The sequence below is a fragment of the Emys orbicularis genome, chromosome 1 (assembly GCF_028017835.1).
Source record: "Emys orbicularis isolate rEmyOrb1 chromosome 1, rEmyOrb1.hap1, whole genome shotgun sequence".
Taxonomy (NCBI): Eukaryota; Metazoa; Chordata; order Testudines; family Emydidae; genus Emys; species Emys orbicularis.
This window is the reverse complement of record NC_088683.1, coordinates 250,703,782-250,719,382: the sequence shown is the minus strand read 5'-3', so window position 1 is coordinate 250,719,382 and position 15,601 is coordinate 250,703,782.

Below are 15,601 nucleotides of genomic sequence, written 5' to 3'. Positions count from 1 at the left end.
CAACTTCCAAATGCATCCTCCTTTTGGATTTGTTGCTTGAGAAAGCATTCATACCTTAGTCTTTATTTAGCTGTCTTCTATGTATTTTTCCTGACATACGCCAAGGGGGTGGTCACCATCCTTGAAATTTAGGTTTACCTGAAAAGAGAAACATAAATCTTACAAAAGTGTCAAATGCATCATGCAAACAAGAGCATAACAAATTTCCAAAGGCAAGGAAATATCTTCAGTACTATAGAGCAAGATACTCGGGGGGGGGGGGGGGGGGGGGGAGAGAGAGATCTGAAAATCAGTGGATCCATAAACCTGTGGGTAAAACTGGACCAGGTGTTCATGTATAGACCTCGAAGAACGCCATCTCTACCACCACATTCTTCATTTTTAAATATGACTACTGAGATACAATTTAGCAAAAAGGTGGCATTATACAAGTGTCAGAGTTAATGCCAACCAAAAGCAGGAAGGGGAGGGGGGGGGGAAACAGATAAAGAATCTGACTGTGAAAGCATACTGTCTGAGAAAGCCACCCCTCCCACCCCGGATGATGATGATGAACTAGACAATCCAGTGGGATCTATATACAAAAATTGCACCAGGTTAACTTGACATATTTAAATCAAGACAGGATGTCTTCCTGAAAGACATGCTATAGCTCAAGCAGAAATTAGGGGCTCGATGTAGAAGTTATTGGGCAAGATTCTTTGTCTTATGTTTTGCAGGAGGTCAAATGAGATGATAGTTGTTTCTTATGGTCTTAATCTATGAAAATAATTTCGCTCAGTTACCAAATTAAGCTAAATCAATATAAACCAGGAGCAAACTGATTTAAGTTTGTTCACATAGGGGTTTGCACAAGCTTAACAAAAATCAGTTTTAAAGTGATTTTATTTATACTCATGCAGTTTTTGTGTTTAGACAAGCCCTTAGCACTTTAAGCTTTCAAACCTAGATACACCTCTACCCCAATATAACGCGACCCGATATAACACGAATTCGGATATAACATGGTAAAGCATTGCTCCGGGGGGCGGGGCTGCGCACTCCAGCGGATCAAAGCAAGTTCAATATAACGCGGTTTCACCTATAATGCAGTAAGGTTTTTTGGCTCCCGAGGACAGTGTTATAGCGGGGTAGAGGTGTACTTAGGTCAGAAGAAGCAGCAAGGACAGTAAAAAAAAAAATCCATGGATGGGGGGGGGAGGGGGCGGGAATCTGAAAATCAGTGGATCCATAAACTCTTGGAAAATTAGGTACACCAGCACTTTCCACAGAAGGTAAGCTTTCCATTTAAAAAAAAAAAAAAAATAGTGTTTTCCAGGTACAAAGATACCTTAAATGTGAACTGATGCAGTTTTGTTTGCAATCAGCCAGCAATGTTACTACTAAGGAAGTATCAGTTTCCTCCATTCACTTCAACAAGTTGTTAATTTAAATGCCAGACTTGCTGAAATATGATGGCTAGATCCAGTCATAGTAGGATAAGCTGCATTTCTGATACACTGCAGAAATGTATTTTTACAGTGAAAACAGCTAATTCTGTTTGTGACTATAACAGATAGAGGGAAAATAACTTTCTTGAAGTTCAAAGTGCTGCAGATGCTGCTGGGATCAGGAAGAGAAGCTTAGAAGGTTTAGAAGATCCAGGAAGGAGGAAGGAAACCCCTAGTTCCTGCAGCTCCCACACTCCTGCAACAGCTCACAGTGCTTAGAGATCTTAAATTCAATTAAATGACCCAATGTATATAACTAAACAAGATTATATTCTGCTGTAATTATAAGAGCACAACACAAAAAGTACTAGAAATAGCATTCCACAAAAACAGCAAGATCTAGATATGCCAATAACTCAATGTTTCTTCAGATACCTAATCTGATTGCACTAAAGATCTTCCATCTAAACCTTGTTCTATTACAGGGCTCGGCAACCTTTGGCACGCGGCTCGCCAGGGTAAGCACCCTGGTGGACCGGGCTGTTTACCTGCCGCGTCCGCAGGTTCAGCCAATCGCGGCTCCCACTGGCTGCGGTTCGCCGTCCCAGGTCAATGGGGGCTGCAGGAAGCGGCACGGGCCAAGGGATGTGCTGGCGCCACTTCCCGCCGCCCCCATTGGCCTGGAGCAGCGAACCACGGCCAGTGGGAGCCGCGATCGGCCAAACCTGTGGACGCGGCAGGTAAACAAACTGGCCCGGCCCACCAGGGTGCTTACCCTGGCGAGCTGCATGCCAAAGGTTGCCAATCCCTGTTCTATTAGGTGGCTCAATAGCAACAATAACTTTATTAATATTTGAGTTTATCACAGGAGCATATTGTGGTGTAAACATTGGCCTCAGGCTTCAGCCCAAGTCTGAACGTCTACACTGCAATTAAATAGCCCCTTAGCCCGAGTCAGCTGGCACAGGCCAGCCAGCGGGGTTTTAATTGCAGTGTAGACATACCCTTAGTGGTTGAGCAAGGGCCCCCACTCTCAGGGTTCTAGCTCCCTAACTGTTGCCTTTATTGGGTGGAACCTGCATCTCTCTCCTTCCCGACCACAGATTTCCAGGCTGAAGAAGAGTTCCCTGGCTTCACTGAGTTATTTCCAACAAAAGACAGTATGCCTAAACAGGCGTGCTTGCTTTCTCTTTAGAAACTGTTAATAGTGCGATGCCACAGTTACAAGTTACCACACAGCACTTTCTAAGCAGGCATATTTATTCTTAGGGCATAAGCACTACAGCGAAAACATATTAAAAACAATAAAAGAATCTGCACATATGCTAATAAGCTTACCAGAAATCACCCCAACTGTCTTCAATATGAGCTCTGGCACACACCCCCTCCCCAGAGGAGTCTCTCGTGGTCACAAGTTCAAAACAGCCTTAGCTGAGAACTAGCACCCGCATGAAAAGTTCAGTCCCTCCTTTCTATAGTTTGGAGGTCTTTGAACTGGAGTTTTCAGGAGCAGATAATCTGTAGACAATCGGTTTCTCTTCCATGTAGCCAATAGAGATGATGCTTGTTTATGTTTATATAGAAATGTAAGTAGGTCCAAAAATCTATTTCTTAAAAGTAGGCTTGACAATAGCCAAGCAAGGCCTGGAAAATAGGAATAAAGTGAAGTGAGACAATTCGGAGGCAAGCTGAAGATAAGTTAGGACATAGCCAAACATGTAAACAAGTTTTAGTCCTAGCTGGTTTTTACAAGTGTTTTAAATAAAATGTTAATATTTTGGAAAATGCTATCTATATTGATAGTTATTTCTATGGCATTTGTGAGATGTTAATTAGGATGACATTTAGTGTTGAAAAGCCAGTGAGAAAGTAGAAAATATTTAATTATGGTAGCGGAAATACAGATATGGTAAAAGGTGGATTTAATGCTAATTAATTAAGGGGGGGTGTTATATTTTATTATCAAAAGAGAAATACGCTGATTCCAGATTAGGTGCACCCATCCACCATCAAGTTACCATTAGAGAAAAGATTATACCTGTTCTCCTCATTTAGGAAGCGATTACCCCTAAATGCATCAGTTCATCTTAAAATGGGAGTATCAATGCAACGTATGGTTATATTGCAATGCCTGTTTATTTTATATACAAGTCGGTTAAGCAAAGTTTTTAATTTGATCACTCATGGCATCATTCACATTCCTCCAGTAAAATTACATTAAATTATCTCTAATCATCCTGGAGGCTCGAACCTTAAAAAATTCAGTTTGGTTTTATTCCTTATTTTTAAAATATTAATTGGGAACATATAAATCTAAGATTACAATTAGTGCCAAAACCTAGGACTGTGAAGTTTATGACTGAGTGATTTTGGGGTTCATTGGGAAGTGGGAAAGTCAGGAAGACTTTAAAGAGCAGTTCTTGCTTCTCACTTCACTTAGAATCCTTAAGTTTTGTAACACAGTTGCAAGATTGTTTTGAAATAGACTGTGGAATTGTTTTTGTCTCTTGTTAGCAACTGCAGTTAAAATATTTTTAGTGTTATATAAAAGAACTGATTTTGAAATATATGATTTGATTTTTGGTGGTATTAAAAGTTATAGAAACCCTGTACTGGCTCAAGGACATAGATCCGAGACCACCCAAGAACAGCCAGATACCGACAAGCAGTTAAGCTTGGGTCTTGCATCCCCCACAAATTTAAATAGGCTGTAGGGACTGGCCAGAGAGATGGAAGTCTCAGAGGAAAACTAAGGCTGGTGACAGCACACTAGCCTTTGATTCTGGTGCCGGACAGGGTTGACCGCGTTTCCTACCCCCTTCTTAATTCTGGCTCACAGAGAAGCCAAAGACCCCATATAAGGTAATTTATCACTTATTTAAAAATCCAACCCACAAACAGGTCAAAGACCTCCACAAGGGCATCTTATTCGGCTGCCAAAGAGGTGTTTAGAAAGTTGACCATGTTTCTTCCTTCCGCTTACATTTCCCAGAACTGAAGGGGTGTGTAGGAAATGATCGTGCCTCTCTAACCCCACCTGTATTGATTCCAGTCTAGAAAAAAAGACTGAGGACTCTAAGAGGGGTATTTGAAAGATGATAGGTTACCATCATTAAGGCGCACAAACGGATGCTTAGGAAGTTGAAGCACTTTTTCCCTTCATCAGAAAAAAAATTTGATTCCAGTCCAGGGTAACTGAAGATCCTAAATAGGATACTGGGTGGGGACTGATTACCTACCCTTTGATTCTTAAAATAATCTAAAGGATCACTGGGAAACATCCAGTGATTGTGCACCTTCCCTCTACCTGCATTGATTCCAGGCCAAAGAGAATCCAAAGATTCAAATAAGGATATTGGGGAAACTGAGTCAGGTTGCTGACATATGAACTTTAATGTGCCAAGAGTACATAACATTAAAGAAACCAGTTTTTACTCTAGTAAAATGTACTGAATGGGGAATGCCTCTTCAGGATCTAGTGGTACAAGAAACTCTAAAGGAAGAGTAAACAAATAATTTAAATGACTTTTGTTAAGTCTTCTATTGCTGGTCATGGGGGAGGTATGGACACTATGGTAAACTTAGCAGACTGGCAAGATCCCTTTGGGTTTGTGTGTACTTTGTTTAAACAAAGGCTAATAATAGTAGAAAGTTAATAGCAAAGATTTAAAGAAAGCAGCAATGACTGTTTGTTGTTACTGTGGACTTCTTTAGAGATACAGTATAGGCAAAAAGTAGAGCAACACGAGTTAGTTATAAGGGAGATTAAAAATATTACAAACCAGGCAGAGGACCTCAATGTTGGAGCATCTAATGAATTTGAACAGGATCGTGCCCAAGAGTTAGAGATTCCTAACACAGCCACACAGAGGGAGTTGGCTGAGCTTCGTGCCGTTTTACAGGAAGGGAAACAGATTTTTAGTATAGGCACTCCTGTTTTAGAAGATGATTGGATATTTTTGGAAATGAAGGAAGATACTCAGTTTTTAGGGAAGATTTGTCAGAGATTAAACCTGACACTCTGATTTCCCAGGGAGATAAGCCAGAGGAGGAACTGGGACAAAAGTAAAGTAGAGTGTTGACCAGGTCCACAACTCAAAGACTGAGAAATCAAATAGATTCTGACGCAGAGAGCAGCTCAAGTGAAGACAGTTTGGATTGTGATAAAACCTGTGATTTTGTTGCTGGAGCAACTGGGGTTTCTGTTCCAGATTTTAGAGCAGATTACCTTGTCCTTGATCCTGTGGGAGAAGTGTTAGCAACACCAAATGCTCCTTCCCTTCAAATTATGAGATTTTTTTTTTTTAAACACTGCTGAACAAAGCAACCTGCAATCTACTACTGTTTGTGAAACAGCAAGAGCACTACTAGATAGTTGGAATGGGAGTGGATTTTGTAACCCTTTGTATGCAGAATCTGGTACAGCGCAAGTGTCTCATTTTCAAACCCCCAGCCTATCTTCCCCAGATAGGGTATTAAACAGTAATACCTCAAAAGCGGAAAGGGAAGATCCAGAGGGATCAAATGATGGACATTGTCCTGTGGCAGTAGTGGATGTTAAAACATTGGATTTGGTAGCGAAAAATGTTGATCTGTTTTAAAAGGGTGTTCTAATTGCCCTGCACACTAGGAGAACTGTGAGTAACAGTCAAATGTTTCAATCGGATAATAGGTATTGATTCAAGGTTTTACAAATGACGGGGAGCCTTCTTTATGGTATGCTCTCCCACCACATTTTCAGTCAGGAGCTAAGGATTTTGCTGAAATGCTGGATAAATTGGAAGAGATTTTATATCCAGTACAGGCTGTGATTGCACAGTTTGCAAATATTAAAAGAAAGAGGTCTCCTCGTGCCTATCATGAAAAGCTAGCTGTAGCCTGGGATAGCACTAACACGCAAGGGGATGTTGGTTGTCCTGAATAAGTGGATTTGTTAATTAATAATGTTTTGCCTATTAAAAAGAAAGAAGGAACAAGGAATCAACACTGACCCAAATGTGTGAGCTGATGGCCAAAGCTGCTGAGATAGTCATTGAAGAGACTGTGCAGCCAACGAGGGGTAAAAACAGAAAGCTTCCTGTAGCTGCAGCAGGAGGTGAATGGGTTGAAGCACCCAGCCATGCTCCAGCAACCAAGCCTTGTTGGTTTGAGACTTCTCAGTCTCAGACAAAAAAAAAAGCTGCCAGTCAGCTCCAACATAGGCTCCTGCCAAGGTTTAAAAACCAGAAGCTTAGAGCACAGAAACTCTCTTATGAACCTAATCAGTCCTATGGCCTGTTAAAACCCTAATCCTTCACTAAATCAAGATTCAAAAACTCCTAAGTCATTTTGGGGGGAAGATCAGTGGAGCCTGTGGGCCCCTGCCCAATCTGATTCACTGAATCAATGAGATGAAACAGTAGCAGATATTCGCCATATGAATGTGGCCTTTGTAGCTCAAGTGAAGGAATTGAAGTGGTTACACAAGCAACTGGATCCTAATGAGGAAGAGTAATCAGAAACTCAGTAGCTTCCTCCTCTCTAATGGAATGGGATACCTGGTTTTCTGGACCAGTTAACCAGGCCTGTGACTCCAGAAACTAAGTAAGGTGAGGGGGAGAGTATTCACACATTCACAACCACACCACCAGATTCCATCATGTCATATAATATCCTCCTTATATACAGACAGAGCAGGGAGACTAACTGTATCAGCTCTCATAAGGGGTCACAAGGTAATGTTCATTGTTGATATAGATGCAAATATATCTGTATTATATGACCCTCACCCAGTCACGTCACCGTTGGCAGGAAGAGGAGTCATGTTTCTTGAAACCTTTATGAAACAGCCTATCACACCCACTGATAGCCCGCATAGGAGTTTTATGCAGGACTCATGTGTTTGCTCTGGCAAAATTACCAAAACCACAAAGCCTGTTGGGAGCAGATTTTCTGATGAAGCAAAGGTTAATTTTAGATTTGACTAACAAGTTGATTTGTCAAACAGTGGTAAAGGATTTGGGGAAAGAACCCTTTGTGATTCCAGAATTACATGAGCCATGTCCCAAAGAGATATGCATAGCTGGAAGATTATGCAGTTATACTGTATTCAGACACTGTTTGGGTGTACAACTCCTTAACAGACTTTTTACTCTTTTGGCTTAGAAGTGGTTTTACCTCTACTGATGGCTCCATGATAAAATACCCTATTTTAGTATCTAATATGGTTGAGTTAGCCTTTTGTTTACAAAAGCCCCTTTTGATTAAAAAGGCTAAGGCTCACAGTAAAACTGATCCATGTGCCATCCAAAAACAGAAACCAGACTGGCTGGCTAAGTAAGGAGCAGCAGGAAAAGATCTGTCAGTGTGTAATCAATTATAGTAAAAGACATCCTTAATCAAGCACCTGTGGCCTCCTAAAAGGAAAGGGTTCAGGATGTTATTCCAAATCTAAGAGAATTCATGAAATTCTCTTAAATTTGGAATAACATCCTTAACCTTGACATGGCTGGATCAGGTTTTCAGACTATTTAATAAATGTCTGGGTTAATGACCCAAGGAGTTGTAGGTGCAGGCTGGATTGGGAATAATGCTCTGCCTGAGAATTCACCTTACAAATCCTTTGAAGGAAATTTTGAAATAATTGATGGGATTGGAATGTACACCAAAGATGTGGGCAGTGCCTACAGCTCTAAGAAGATAGCTCATCCGTTTGGTTCAGGATTCCCCCATGGGAAGACATCAGTGAACTGAAAAGACCCTCCAACAATTGTCCACTCTAGGATGGTGGCTCACTATGAGGGAAGATATTCATGAATATTGACAGTCTTGTCTTGTTTGTGCTCAAGATAATCCCACACCAGGAAAAAGAAATACTCTTTCAAGGTCACAAAGGCATGAGGTCCTTGATATACCTTACCAAACAAGGTTATAGGATCCCTGCCAATTACTCAGAAGGGGGGAAAAATTGTTTGTGATTGATTCCTTTTTAAAATTATTGGAAGCTTTCCCTAGGTAAACCAATACAGCACTAGTCTCGGCTAAAGTTCTGGTACTACAGGTGAATCTTCCATGGTGATCAATCAGGCCTCGCAGCACGATGGAGAGATACCCCTTCCTGCTGATAAAGTCTTTCTATACTGCAACTGGGAGGTGTGATTGCAGCATGTGTAAACATACCCGAACTAACTTTGATCTAGGTAGGTCTAAAGTGGCTCAAACTTTATGATGTTCCCAAGTTATGCTGCCACGGCTTCACTACTATTGTTATTTGAGCCACTTTTGATCTAGCTAGATCAGGGGTTCTCAAACTGGGGGTCGGGACCCCTCAGGGGGTCATGAGGTTATTACATGGGGGGGTCGCAAGCTGTCAGCCTCCACCCCAAACCCCGCTTTGCCTCCAGCATTTATAATGGTGTTAAATATATAAACAAGTGTTTTTAATTTATAAGGGGGGGGTCACACTCAGAGGCTTGCTATGTGAAAGAGGTCACCAGTACAAAAGTTTCAGAACCACTGAGCTAGAGCAAAGCTAGCTTAGGTATGTCTACACATCCTGCAATCACACCTCCCAATTGCAATGCAGACATATCCAAAGATTTTGGCGTGATGTGGTTGGCGTAGAATAGGAATGTGTGTCCCATCAATAGCCACAGTTGGGAACCCCATCTATGCAAAGCCATCAATAACCTCCTGTGCATTGCCAAACTTTAAGCCATGCAGTACCTCATTTTGGCATCAAGTGAGCAGAACTTATGTATCCCTAACCTATTAAACTACTTGTATTCTTCTCAAGGAACAGCCATTACAAATAATTTACCCAAAAAATTATACAGCAGAGCAGTATTTCCCACTTACCAATATCTCTTAAGAGAAAAACATTTAGATAAAGATACATTTTAAAATATCCATAGGTCTGAATTAAGGATTAAATTAACTTTATTTTCTGTGGTAAATGGTGGTTTTATTATGCTGGCCACTTGAGATTTGGAGAGTCCTGTTAACTTCCCTGCTTTTAAATGTTTTGATTTTGCAATTGATATGAGAGGTAAGCACATCATCACTCACCAGTCTTAACTTGCTTTAGAAACACTCTCTTCTGAGACTAATATAGAAATGGGGCCAAGTGTGTAAAAGCCAAGTAATGAAGGAGGATGGGGGGAAAGAGACTCAGATTTTTGCTAAAGTCCCTGAGGAAATCCTACACATTTGGGATAGATTCCCATAGATGGCCATGGCTGGAAATGACACTAATTTTATGGGCTCAGTCTGGCTTCTAGATAATATCTCATCACCACAAGCCATTTTTAAAACAAATGATAATGCTGCCCAAGAGAGACCCAAGACTGGAATAACAGAGTTGCTTGTCAAATTTGATGTGCACTGGCAGATCTGCATATGGAAACCTGACAATCTCTTACCCCACCAATACCTCACTCTAAACAATACTTGATACTGGAGATTGACAAAATCCACTTGCTAGGGGCTAGTGTGATGCTGTCTCTAGTGAGTGTAAGGGCCTATGCTATACTTTTCTGGAAAATTGCAGTATTCATTTAAAATACTGAATTTCTAGCTCTTATGGTTAAAAATAACCTTACAAATGTAAACCAATACATTGTTGTCTCCTGAGTTTGCACGGACTATGCTCAGTGCTTTGCCAAGCAGAAGTGGAAAATTAACACAACTGATAGATTTCATTGACAGTATTCAGTGTGATTGTTAAAAGTCATTTCAGTTTCACACTGCTGACTTTTCTGGGACAGCTATGAGTAGAGGCAGAGTCAAAGTCAAACTGGAGTTACTCACTTTTTTGGGGGTGGTTGTCTCTTGTAGCAGGAACTCCCTTGCTTCCACCACTCCTTGCATCAGTCATTATATAGTCAACTTCAAAGTGACAGCATAAATTATGTATATGTTAGTTAGAATGACTTCTTTTTTCAAATAAGTATCATTCCAATATATCTTGTTACAGATTCAGCATTCTGGACTTATTTGCATACACTGGACAACATAGCAAAGAAAGTAGTAAAGTATTAAGGACAACTTCAGATCCTGGGTCAGTTAACCAAAATTAAGTCTCCTTATTAGTCATTTCAAATATATGGTTTCTAGTGATTTTTAGGGGATTTCAAAGGTTAATTCCAAAATTTGTCCCATTTCCTCTTACAAATACTTCCAAACATTACATGGAAAGAGTGCAGTACTGCTACAATTTTACTTTCTAAACATGATTTCCTACCTGTGTTTGAGCACAGTCATATATTATTTGTAAGTAGACAATGCAAATCTAAAATAAAAATCACTGACTAGCAAGGAATCTAATGCTTTATAATCAGTAACACCAAAAAATAATAAACAAAGACATCCTAGTCATGCAAACATACAAATCAAATCCAAAACAAATAATAAATTCAACTAAAATACAACCAAATTTAACCCAGACACTTTAAACTATTCAGTCAAAAATTTCTTCACTGAAAAATATAGTTTCAGGTCACCAAAGCTAGTTGCAAATTTGAAAAAACTGGGTGGGCTAGATTCACAGAAAGAGTGAGGATGTCTCTGTTGCCCAAGGTTAGGGCACTCACTTAAGAGGGGGAAGACCCCAGCTCCAGTCTCTGCTCCTTAGCAGGAATTCATGTCTGGGTTTCTCACATCCCAGGTGAGTGCCTTAACCACTAGGCTACTAGTACAAAGGAAGACCGGACATCACCAGTTTTATTAATCTAACCCTTCATTTCCTTTGCTTTTATTTTAAAAAGCCAAAAGGTTAAAAATGCCCCCAAAACAAAATAAAATATTCCATTTAACATTCCATTCCTTTCTCAATTCACAAAAAAATTCCAATTGGTTTTAATCAAGCCAAATTTCTGGGTTTTTTGGAACTGTCTGTGAACCAAAAAAATCAGTTTTTCCCACAGCTGTACTAGACACTTAGTTTCCAGACTCAAAACCTAGTATTCTACTGTTTACAAGAGCAAGCACTGTATCCAAATTTGTGGCTCCCGACAAGAAATGTGGCAGTTCCTATTAACAATTGAGACATACTACACTGAAGTCAGTGCAGAAACAGAGCTGCTCTCTGTAAATCAAAGTAGCAATTCACAAGGTGATGAAATACACAACTTTGAAAACTTGACAGTGTTAGTATCTGTTTGCACATATCCACTATTTCCCTAAACATCTTTTTACATGATATTCTTTACCATTAGAGAAATCCAGTTTGATTGGTAAGTAGCATTTGGGGACAACGGTAAGAAATTGGTCTAGAAACTAACCTCAAATACTGAAATATGAAAACGAAAAAGCCTGGTTTCAGAAAGAAACTAAATTTCAACTGATTTAATGGCATCTATTCCAAAATAAAACCGTCACAGAGACACTAATTCCTGTCACCCCTCCTCCATATTGCCTTGTACTGATGAGAAGTTCAAAAAAGCTCAAGAAATGGCATCGATTTTTGTGAAATTATTTATAAGGGCCAGACCCTAATCAAATCAGTTAATGCATTCTTCTGTTGGTGATGCACCCTATCCTACATAATTTCACTTGCCACCAATTTGACAGGCAAGGTGATGTAAGCATGCAGTAAATTAATTAACCCCTGCACACAAGGATAAGCAGATAGATACCCTGGAGCTTCACACCCAGGAGCTGTAGCTTATGGCAGTGGTTTTCAACCTGTGGTCCAAGGACCCCTGAGAGTCTGCAGACTAGGTCTATGATTTCCAAATGGGTCCGTACCGCTATCTGAAATTTTTTAGGGCCCTGCAAATGAAAAAAGGTAGAAATCCACTGGCTTCCAGAGGTGCTGGAACAATTTGTATAGTGGGGGTGCTGAGAGCCATTGAGCCAAACCTGTAAACCCACCCTATCTATATACGATGGGAACCTCTTCAAGCCAGGGGGTGCAGGCCACCCCTAGTGCCAGCTTGACCTATGTTAACTTCTGGCATCCAGAGACGTTTCTCAGCCAGCCTGCTTTCAGCTAGATCACAACAGTTCCTGCAGAGGCTACAGTAGGGGAGGCTCTGCTGCAGATGTTGCAAGGTCTCAGGGCAGCCCCCCTGCCCGCGCTCCACAACAACTGCTCTAAGGGCTCCCGCTGCTTCCCGGGAGCCCAGGCACTCGGGGCTTCTCTGGGGGGGGGGGGGGGGGAAGGAGGGTGTTCAAGGGAGAGGAGCGGCGGGGCAGAGTTAGGGAGCAAGGCTGGGGCCAGCCCGACTCTGGCTCACCCGCACCCGGGGCTCGGCAGAGACGCCTCCTCCCCAAACCCGGGCGGCTCCCCCAGCGCTGCGAGCTCCCAGCCCCGCCACCCCCTTACCTCCGCCAGCTCCGTCCGGGCCCCGCCGGTGCAGCACCAGCCCGGCTCGCTGCGGCCCGGGACACTCCGCAGGCAGGCGCGCTCCGCCCCCACTGAGCGAGGAACCCGGCCCCGCCCCAGCCCGGACCGAGCGTCCCTCCCGCACCAGGCGGCCCCCGCGGGCTGTGCTCTAGGTCCTCAGCCCGGCCGCGGCGCCGGCCCCGCCACCGCCCGGCAGCCGTGCACCGAGCACCCCAGAGTGGGGGCATCGCTGCGTGGAGAGCCCAGCCCGTCCCTGGCCCTGCGCCCCGCACGCAGGTACCTCACTCCAGTCCAGGCTGAGGGCGCTGAATTGTTCCCAGCCCTTCACTAGGCGGAGCTGAGTTTAAAAAGTGTAGCTCAGGCGGGCAGGGAAAAGCAGGAGCTCCACAGCCCAGAGGCTAGAAGGGGGGAAGATCTGCTTCCTGCCCTTGGCTGCTGCGTCTGTTTCCCCTCCTTCCTTTCCTCCCCAAACTGCTTCTCCCTCACCCCACAGGCTGTCCCCTTGCATCCAATGCAGCCCAGTCCCATCCACCCCTCCCCTGTAATGCTACACTTCCTTACGGTGCTCTGTAAGTGGAAGGCAGAGCATCTGCTCCCCTTATGATGTTATATGAATAAAAACATGACTAGGCTTGGCACGATTTGATTTGTATCCGATAAATGTCAGTTTCACTTAGGGTGACCAGATGTCCAGATTTTATAGGGACAGTCCCGATTTTTGGATCTTTTTCTTATATAGGATCCTATTACCCCCCACCCCTGTCCCAATTTTTCACATTTGCTGTCTGGTCACCCTAGTTTCACTGAATGCAGTGGAGCTGTAGCCCTGTTAGGCCCAGGATATTAGAGAGACAAGGTGAGTGAGGTAAGATCTGTTGGACCAATTTTTCATTGTACACACACAAACTGATAAATATTTCTGTCTCTAATAATCCAACCTGACAGATGGCAAAGAAAGAAAAATGCTTCTTAAGTAATTATCAGTTTGATTTAAGGATATTTAGCCTTGGTCTACTTTTAAAATTTAGGTCAACCTGGGTACATCGCTTCAGGGGATGAGTGTGAAAAATTCACAGAAAAAAAAAAAAAAAAAAAAGAGTTCTTGTGTCCTCCGAGCTACTGCTGCTCAGGGAAGTGGATTACCCACATTGACATAGGCAACATCTACACTACAGTGTTACAAGAGTAGCTCCCATAGTGTAGACATGCCCTTACTTTGTATGGTTTGACATGTGATGTTGACAGTTTGTGTTTTAACAGTTATAAAGGTTTATCTTTTTGAATCTCAACACCTATTTTCATTAAATAATTGTCTGACACCCCCCCAATAATTTCCCACAACTGTGAAAAAGTAAATAAAAATCTTTTAAAATGTTTAAAAATAAACATTGATATTATTCATTGAAATTATAAAAAATAAAATTGAATTCTGTCAAGCCTAAATATGACACACAGTGGGGAATGCTTATTAAACAGACTTTACTAAGAGTGCTCAGCTTACTTCAAAGACCCAGAAACCCCCTGTGTAGAACTAGATACTTACAATTAACTAATGGCAAGTTAGGTTGTTAGAACACAGAACTTTCTGCATCAATTGGACACATGCATGCGGAGGATTGACTGCCAAAAAATATCTCCAACAGTTCTAAGAAATTTCCTCAGTAGTGTAAGACAGTGATTGGAAAGTGATTTCCATCCTCGCTGCATCATTTGTCCATGGCACAGTGGACTCGTATTACAATACACCTCCACTGTTATTGTCAGTAACTTCACACCAAGAATCAGTCAATACTTCAAGTGACCCTATTTTCAAAATAAAAAAGTGGAACACTTGTTTGGCATTTCTTTTTAGAGTCACGAAACAAAAGTCATACTAAAGGCAAAAGTACACTGTACAAAACAAAAGTGTGCTATCGTCACTGCCAGCTTGTGACTCAACAGTGATATTTGCATTTCTCTCCTGGTGAAGGATTTTTCTTGGTAAGAGTGTTCTAAATAAAATCATAAAACTCAAGAACAATTTTTATAGTGTCTGCTCTCGTTCAACTTGTCTGTTCACTTTATGCCTGTCTTTTCATACTGGCCCAGTACCCTACTATGTGTCATCAATCTATTGCAAGTGGACCCAGTTTCTATGTCCCACATGCTTCCAAACCAACGGGGTAGAGTCTAGTCACTGTTTCTAGCTTTGAGGCTCCAGGGCACACTCTCTCTCTCTCTCTCTCTCTGACCTCTTGTCTGACACCCTTCCTTGGGATGTCACCATCCACCCACCCTAGATCCCTAAACCAGTGTTTGAGACCTCCCTGCTCCCCCCCCCCCAGACCCTTACAACTGCTCCCTCGAACCCTACCTAGATTGTGGACACTGGACTTCTAGTTTAACCCCTTCAGGGACAACACAGTAGGAAAGCAAGGAGCACAGGCTTAGCAAAAGAATCTTAATCACAGAAACTTTACTCTTCTAGCAGTCAAGAGTTACAGACCTTTGAAAATAACAAAGGACTTGACATTCATGCTCCCCATGTCTGTGTTGACCCCTTTTGTGAATCTCAGGTTTGTCAGCATTTCAGGGTAGGCAGAGTCCCTCCTATCCTCTCTCTCCTGCAAGTCCTTTTTTATGTGGGGTGATGGTAGGCCCCCTACTCAGAGCAGAACCCCAGTCTTAAATAGGGCCTACAGAGCTAAGCCATGTGCTCAGACTGAAGCTACAGACCCACCACTCATGCTTTCCCCTTCCCCACTGCAGGTCCTGGTATAGAAAACCCATTGTACAAGGGGAGTGGGCCAGCTGTTGAGAGACAACCAGAGTCATTGCCCCAGATTGCAGTCTTGAAGGTTCTTGG